Raw genomic sequence first — 6,689 nt, 5'->3', positions numbered from 1 at the left:
TGGCCGTCCCATCTTTGGGAACCAACGGTTTAAAAATACCTTTTTGGGACCGTGTACTGGGGCGCACAGGAGCAGCAGCCACAGACGATCCACCAGGCGGAGGAGCAGGCCAATCCTCCTCGACTGAGACGTGGTCAGGCGTAGGATCACGCGCCCGTGCAGGCGACAAGACGGGCCGATCCGCCTCGGCTGTGGTGCGGTCGGGGTGGGATCACGCGCCCGCTCAGGCGACAGGGCAGGTTGGTGGACAGGCGATACACGCCCATGGGCCCGTCCGCCAGAGTCATCATGACACGGAGAGGCGGCGGTGCTAGGCGACACACCCGTGTCGGTCCCACCAGGACACGTGCAGCACACGGAGACGCCAGTAGCGGACCCGCTAGCCGAGGGAGGCAGCAAATCAGCGCCTGCCGCCGCAGGCGTGCAGGATCCCGCGCCGCCAGATCTCTCGGGATCGGCAGCCGCAGCGGGATCGTCCTTGTGTTCTGCGCTGGTCAGATTTGGACTGATGTGCTGCATAAAATCATGATGCAAATTGCCATTTTCTGTCACATTTTTTTCACTGTTTCCTATAGCATCATGACTCAGATTAGTGGCACCATTAACCATATGATCAACACTATCATCCCCGGATCAGTAGGATTGAAAAGCTCCGGTTGTAACAAGAGGATTTCGGCTCTCAACCGTGCACCCGCATTAGGATGCAAGGTGGAAAAAGGAAAGATATTTTCATCCAATACCACATCTTTGGAAATATAGACTCTGCCGGTAGATATATCTAGGCATTTGTACCCCTTGTGAAGATTACTGTATCCTAGGAAGGCACACTGTTTGGATCTAAATTGGAGTTTATGTGTATTGTAGGGCCTAAGATTCGGCCAACAAGCACAACCAAATATGCGTAGAGAAGAATAATTTGGTGTGTCACCAAACAATCGAGTGAGGGGAGTCTCAAAGTTTACAACTTTGCTTGGCATCCTATTGATTAAATAGGTAGCAGCAATGAAGGCCTCATCCCAAAATTTCAAGGGCATGGAGGCTTGAGCAAGTAGGGATAGACCAACTTCAACGATGTGACCGTGTTTACGTTCAGCTGACCCGTTTTGCTGATGAGCATGGGGACATGAGACATGGTGAGAAATTCCTATTTTTGTAAAGAAAGAATTCAACTTTTCGTACTCCCCTCCCCAATCTGTTTGGAGAGCTAGGATTTTGTGATCAAATTGTCTTTCAACAAGATTTTGAAAGTCATGAAATTTTTGGAAAACTTCAGACTTATGTTTGATAAGGTAGATCCATGTGAATTTACTGAAATCGTCTATAAAACTCACATAGTCTTTCTTTCTTCCTACGGTTTCAACGACAGGACCCCACACATCAGAAAAGATAAGTTCCAAAGGAAATTTTGATTCACTCATAGATTGAGGATATGGTAGTTGGTGACTTTTGATGGGAATAAGCCATGCTCAGGTCCATGGTGACCGGCGAGTGTGCGCGTACGTGCCAGGTCTGTGGCGACCGGCCGTGTGTAGCGTGTGTGCAGTAGCATGGCTGGCAGTAGCTAGCTAGTTCGTTGGTGTGCGTCGTGTGTGCGGCTGTAGCAAACTAGTTTGTTGGTGTGTGTAGCGTGGCTGTAGGGATCTGCGGAGAGGCAGGTCCGGGTCATGTGGATCATGGGTGATCAAGTCAGCTATTAGTGCGTGAGTGCATGTAGTGGAGCAAGTCGTGTGCATAAGAGCCGGGCAGGTTGTTGCCTGGCTGTGTGTGCGTGTTGGGTATAAAACCCACCCCCGGTGTATTGGTTGGTTGAGTTGGAGCCAGCCATGTAGACATTGTAAAGGAGAGGAAAGATTAGGGCATGCGTGCGCCCACGGCGGCGTTCGTGCGCCGGCCCGGAATTTCTTATGTCTTCTTCTACCTCCGTCCAGCCGTGAGAGGGAGAGGTAGCTAGGATTGCCCCAATGTTGCAACAACATTTGGTATCAGAGCTTTGTGTCTTGGGCGTGCGTGCCGTGCCGGAGGCGTGGCAGCGATGGCAGCGCTCGCCGGCGGCTGTGCGATGGAGCTCCGGGCCGTGTGTCGGCCTCTGGAGGAGGGCGGTGCTGCAGCTGTCATGGCGCGTGGCGGAGGCGGCGGGCGGTAACGTCGTACGTGCGGCGACCGTGGAGGCCGCCGAGGCACTGCATGGTGGCTGCGGCGGCACGGTCAGGAGGCCGTGGAGGACCTGCGTGGTGGCGGCTTCAACGACGACGACGACACAGGGAGCGCGTCGCGGCGGCTCGGCGCGACAACGGTGGAGGCGCGTGGCACAGAGCTGCGGCGCTCGTTTCGGATGCGTCAGGCGCGTGTATGGGCGCGCGCCGGGCGCGTCAGGCGCGGCGGGACCGTGGTGTAGGGTGGCCGTTGGCGAGCGGGGGTGTGCGCGTTGAGTTGGTACATCACGGGCTCGCCGCACCCAGACGTGTGCGTGCATGTCGGAGGGGGCGCGGGCAGAGCGGGCGGGACGGGTGCTCGACGTGGGCTGGGACGTGGGTGCGTGCCCGGCGCGTCTCTGGGTATAAAACCCCCCGTGTACGTTGTAATGGCAGTGCCCGGAGTCGAGTTCGAGCTCGAGGAAATCATGGCCGTCAGTGCGCCAGGTCGAGTCTGCGGCCGTGACGACGACAACGATGGAAGCTGCACCAACTACGGTGACGGCGGATCATGGCTTAGGGCGTGAATGATGGGAATAAGACATGCTCAGGTCCGTGGTGACCGGCGAGTGTGCGCGTACGTGCCAGGTCTGTGGCGACCTATTGTGTGTAGCGTGTGTGCAGTAGCATGGCTGGCAGTAGCTAGCTAGTTCGTTTGTGTGTGTCGTGTGTGCGACTATAGCAAACTAGTTTGTTGGTGTGTGTAGCGTGGCGGTAGGGATCTGCGGAGAGGCAGGTCCGGGTCATGTGGATCATGGGTGATCAAGTCAGCTATTAGTGCGTGAGTGCATGTAGTGGAGCAAGTCGTGTGCATAAGAGCCGGGCAGGTTGTTGCCTGGCTGTGTGTGTGCGTGTTGGGTATAAAACCCACCCCCGGTGTATTGGTTGGTTGAGTTGGAGCCAGCCATGTAGACATTGTAAAGGAGAGGAAAGATTAGGGCATGCGTGCGCCCACGGCGGCGTTCGTGCGCCGGCCCGGAATTTCTTGTGTCTTCTTCTACCTCCGTCCAGCCGTGAGAGGGAGAGGTAGCTAGGGTTGCCCCAATGTTGCAACAACAACTTTTGCCCTTTTGGCATGCGTTACATACAAATTTATTTTCATCATTGCTAGCACACGGGAGCTTATTCTCACTAATGATCTTCCTAACAACAGTGGAAGATGGGTGACCTAAACGTCGGTGCCACCAGTTCGAAGATGGCTTGGTGACACTTAGCACATGCTTCGTGACGTTTCTCCCGATGTGTTTGAGAGGATAGAGACCTCTCCTACCCCTGCCGCGAAGTAGAACCCTCTTCGTTTCCAGATCCTTGACAAGAAAAAAATGAGGGTGAATTTCAACGAAAGTGTCATTATCAAGGGCAAGTTTATTTGCAGAGATCAATCTTTTAGTGGCCTCCGGAACGTGAAGAACATCATTTAGGTGAAGATCACGATCTGGGGTATAAATGGTTGTATGACCAATATGATTAATCTCCATACCTGAACCGTTGGTTGTGTGAATTTGCTCGTTGCCGGTGTACATCTCCCGGACCGTGAGCTTCTCCAAGTCACCGGTGATATGGTCAGTTGCACCACTGTCCATATACCAGTTTGTGTCTATGCCGTACTGAGGAGCAGCAATATTTGTCGAGCGCTCTTCCCCTCCATGGTAAGAGGAGTCGTAGCGCTTCCAGCACTTCCACGCCATGTGCCCAACTTTGCCATAGATCTGGTACGTTGGTCTGGCGGCGGAGTTGTTGTTGAAGCCGCCGTCGTTTCCTCCTGGGTCGCCACGACCGCCACCGTCGTTGGGCTTGTTGTTGAAGTTCCGGCCGCGGTCACCACCGCCGCCGCCTTGCTTGTTGTTGTTGAAGACGCGACCGCGGTCACCACCACCGCCGCCATTGCCGTTCTGCTTGTTGTTGGAGTTGTTGAAGCGCCCACGTGACGCAGCATTGGCGGAGGATTGGGAGGTTCCCCCGTGAAGATTCATACGCGTCTCGAAGCTCAGCAGCTGCGAGTACAGCTCCGGGACAGTCACAGGTTCGACCCGTGAGCACATAGAAGACACCACGGGGTCGAACTCCTCCTCCAGCCCGGCAAGGATATGTGAAACCACATCTTCCTCGTCCACCTTTTTTCCTGAGGCAACTAACTCATCACAAATGGTTCTGATCTTACCAACATACTCTGTAATGGTGGAGTTGCCCTTCTGAAGATTTGCCAGTGCGATCCTGACATTGATAGACCGCGCTTGGGTATGCGAGGTGAGCATCCCCTACACGGTGTTCCACAGCTCTGCTGCGGTGTGGCAAGTCGCCACCTGAATAGCCATCTCACGTGGTAGCGTAGTCAACAGGTAAGAGAAAACCTGTTGATCACGAGCGTACCAGGTGCCGAACTCAGGGTTGGGGGCCTTCGACTTGGTATTGCCGTCGTCGCTAGTGACCTCGATCTGCATGGGCGGCACCTCCTGCTCCAGATCGAGGAAACCCGTCATCTGCGCCCCCCTAATGGCAGAGAGGACGGTGGCGCGCCAGAGGGCTTCGTTCCCTCTCGAGAGCTTCTCTGTGGCGATGTGTGCAAAAGGAGATGAGGGGAACATATTTGCGGATGAGCTCGCCATGGATGAATCCGGGGTAGGCTCTGATACCATGTAAAAACTAGAGGTTTTGGTGTGAAGCGTATACCTCCTGGCAAGGACGCGTGCGTGCTTATATAATCAACAATGTACAAGATACGGCTGGTGGTTTTGGGCTTGGCCCCTCATCCAAGCTATACAGATTATCTACAAGAGATAGGCTCGCCTCTAACCACCTGCCTTGGGTTACAAGATGATACACACGCACACAATCACAACCGTGACATCGTCACGTTACAATACAACTTAAGCCTATCGTTTAACAGATTTGACAAATCAAGAGATTAGTCAGTCTGAGCAGAATGTTGGTATAGCCTTGAGTAAAAACCTTGTTTATCATGACAGGAGTAAGCACATAGATATCAAGTATCATTATATACGGAACTGTGTTGAGGATGGCAAGGTCAAGATCAACCACGTTAGGACGGAGGATCAGCTCGCGGATATTTTGACAAAATCTCTGCGAAGAATCAAGTTCCAGGAGATGAGGAGAAGAATTGGAGTTCGGTCCGTGAAGTAATGCACTTCATGCTTAGGGGGTGAATGTTAGGATTATAAGCACTCTTGTGGATGTCAAAGTGTAAACTGGACTGTCAGTTTATAAGGCAGTCTCGGACAGTCCGGTATTCAGTTAGGATTCAACCCTTCGTGTGTGTGTTTAAACCTGGTTAGCAGGGTCAGGGCCGGCCGTGGGGCATGGGCAGGGGGGCAACAGCCCAGGGCCCAGCCCAGGGAGGGGCCCATGATGTAGTGCACATACATAATATAGCCAAGCAAAAATAGGTGAGAAAAAAAATTTATGAGAGAAGAAAAACGAGATGAGGTAGGCCCATCAGATAGCAGGTAGCGATTAGCGAAGCGTCACGCACGCTGCACGGCAGGGCCGCTCGTTTCGATTGTGAAACAAATCAATCGAAGATCTCGCGGACGCCTCGCTCTTCTGTTCGTCCACTCGTCGCTGTGGTTGCCTCGGTCACCGCTGTGCGCGTCGCCCGCCGTGCGGCAATCCAGCAGCCGCAGCCCGCAGCAGTACGTATACGTATGTATGTGAGCAGTGAGCGCAGCTCACAGCAGTACGTATACGTATCCATGCATAACTCTCTGTACCATGTTCCTGATCCATCCCTGCAAACCCCAATTTCAGTAATTTCTTTTATTTTTTAGAACGTATTCAACTATTCATCCATGATCCATCCTCTAATTTCAGTGTACACGAAGTTCCAAATTTTAATGTATAATTTTCGAATTCAATCTTTCATAGTATGTATTCAACCATCTTTTTTTTTGTCATTCTATGCACATGTCTAGGGTTCCAATCATTCAAATCATCCGATGTATAAATTTCTAATTCCTTGAATAATTTTTTCTTCATAATATTAGGACATTAGCCCGTCATGTTGCCTAAGAAGCATTTGTTAGTTTGCTCAAACAAAGAGGAAAAAGATAGAAAGGGATCTGAAGATTCAACAACTGAAGGGTACTTAAGTATTATTGTTGTCGATGGAGTCAGTTGAATTTGGTTCTTATTTAAGGTAATCATATCATGTTACTTTCAATTTTCTATCTTTTTATTATTTCTGTCGTAATATGGCATTGTCCAACAATTATTATGTTTAAGTTTATGTACCACGCACACGCATACATATATATGATCTTAGGACATAGGGGCATCATATATAACCTCTGTTTCGCCTAGGGCCTCCCGAAACACAGGGCCGCCCTGAGCAGGGTCGCGTCTTGTTGGGCAAGTTCAGTAGGCCGTGTTGGGCGCGAACTCTCTGTAAAACTATATATAAGTCGAAGCAATAAAAGGAGGAAGGTTGAGCTGTTGTGATAAGATTTATGGGCGTACAAGTGTTTTGTTTTTCTCCTGTAT

General features: G+C 51.7%; 1 pseudogene; it reads right to left on the bottom strand.

The window, feature by feature from the left end:
- Positions 1-4,170: 4,170 nt before the first annotated feature.
- Positions 4,171-4,309, bottom strand: LOC123172520 (uncharacterized; annotated as a pseudogene).
- Between the last annotated feature and the right edge of the window lie 2,380 nt (positions 4,310-6,689).

This window comes from Triticum aestivum, unplaced genomic scaffold (assembly GCF_018294505.1).
Source record: "Triticum aestivum cultivar Chinese Spring unplaced genomic scaffold, IWGSC CS RefSeq v2.1 scaffold96336, whole genome shotgun sequence".
NCBI lineage: Eukaryota > Viridiplantae > Streptophyta > Magnoliopsida > Poales > Poaceae > Triticum > Triticum aestivum.
The sequence above is the reverse complement of the archived record's forward strand: the minus strand, read 5'-3'. Positions and strand labels throughout refer to the sequence as shown.